Raw genomic sequence first — 2,182 nt, forward strand, 5'->3', positions numbered from 1 at the left:
CAGTCAAACTCCCAGTTGAACTCTCCGTCGAATGACGGCCTAAGGGGACAATTTGCATATTAGGCTTTTATTATATAGGATTCCTAAGTGGAACAACAACAAAAAAATGGCTTTCTCTCTCCCTTCCTCTCTCTCTCTCTCTCTCTCAAATCAATTCCTATGCATAGACAAACCCTACTTAATTAAAAGTGTAAGGTTTAGTTAATTTGGTTATTTACATGGATACAGTTTTATTTCTTAAAAATAAATACAGGCAGACCTCATTTCCTTGTTATTCTAAGCTGGTATTATGAAAGACATTTGAGAGAGAATTAAAACCCATTTAAGGACTTTTTCAAATAAAGAATAAGACCTTATGCCGAAACCGGTTTGGCTCAATGGATAGAGTGTCGGCCTGCGGACTGAAAGGTCCCAGGTTCGATTCCGGTCAAGGGCATGTACCTTGGTTGCGGGCACATTCCCAGTGGGGAGATGTGCAGGAGGCAACTGATCGATGTTTCTCTCTCATCGATGTTTCTAGCTCTCTATCTCTCTCCCTTCCTCTCTGTAAAAATTCAATAAAATATATTTAAAAAAAAAAAAAGAATAAGACCTTAACAAAACTGGCTATGACGTTTCCACTAAATTCCTTATTCTGCATTGCTTTTGAAGCATAAGTCAGAAAAGTGGCCAATTCCAGTTCAACTGACAGAATTTGAAAGTGGAAAGAACACCAGCAATAACTAGTATACTTTCCACAAACAGAAGGGGAAAGAGGCTCAGAGTGACTGAGAGTATACATGATCAGCAGAGACAAGTGAATCTCAACTCACAAACTTGACTCTCACTACAGAAGGAACCAATCTTGATACCACCTCTCATTCAGGCAATGCAGGTTGCAACAGGAGCTCAGCAGTGGCAACTCTATGCCATACCTGGGCTTGCAGCCTGCCCCGGACCTGGAAGCTAGCTCGGTAACACTAGACTGAGAAGGCATGGTCGAACACTAGAGCCAAAGAGCAACAGAGGCTTTCTCATGCACTTTTCCCTCTGGCCCAGGACTCCTATGCGTTTAACAAGGGATGCAGCAAACTGTTGGGGAGGCAGTAATGGGGGAAACTGTCTCTCCACCTTGGCCTCTGGAATGAAGGTTAAAATAAATTCTGACCCCCTCCTGGAATTACTACTTGGACAAGTTTAAAAAATTCACATAAAGTTACCTCCAGCAAGAAGTTTTCGGTAAACACAGTCCAGGGACTGACTCTGCTTTTTCTGGCTACGACAGGTACAGGCTAGGTCCAAGTAGCTTTGAAACCATCATCCAAGTTTTCAAACAAGGATAAGAAAACAACTGCTGCTAATAAAACATACAAACATTAACATATGCCCAACGTAACACTATTTTAGATCATTAGATTATTTGCCAAGAGCCCGTTCCCTGGTAAATAATAGTTACTGTTGTTCTACCTAAACTAGTTATACATGTTACAGCTTGCTCCTCAAAGAGTACATTCCATAGCCTTTCAAGAATAAAAACCTGCTTTATTTGTCATACAACAGTGAAGAGGTCTTGCAACATTTGCAGAAGTAGTCAAACAGCGCAGAGCAGTGCAAGCCATCACAAAGTTTGGTCGCCAACCAAACCAGAGCTAATCTCTCGGTTCCCGCAGATCAGAAGACAACATTAACTCACTCCTGCTGGTTGACTTTTGCATCCTTTACTTGTGTACTGAAAGAACAAGTGCCTCTGTGGGAACTCGATGCAGTTTAATTATTGATCGTTTACTTTGGGCAAATATCGATCATTCTTTTGCGAAATGAGTTCGGTTCTTCAATTAAAAACAAACAGCAAAAAGTCCTCACACAGCACGGCTGCATTTCCCCTTAGTAAGAAGATTCAGCGCACCCACCAGGGTCCAACTGTTTTTCCGTCTCCTCTACGCGAGGCTTTAACTGCAGTGAAAGGAGTCGTTGGGTGGCCCTCACCTTGACTTTGGGCGGTTGGTGGGGACCAACGCCTTGCTCGCCGCCGCTCTGGGGTCGGAGTTTCCAGGGGCCCCAGACCGCTCCCCCCGCCCCCCGCCCCCGGGCCCTCCCCCACTGGCTCCCGCAGGGCGGGGCCCGTTTCCTGTCTTCGGTCAAAAGGCAAAGACACTTGATGTCCGACCCACTTCCAGAGGACCACCCGCCCCCCGGGGAACCC

Source organism: Myotis lucifugus, unplaced genomic scaffold, assembly GCF_000147115.1.
Source record: "Myotis lucifugus unplaced genomic scaffold, Myoluc2.0 scaffold_0, whole genome shotgun sequence".
In the NCBI taxonomy this organism is placed as follows: Eukaryota; Metazoa; Chordata; class Mammalia; order Chiroptera; family Vespertilionidae; genus Myotis; species Myotis lucifugus.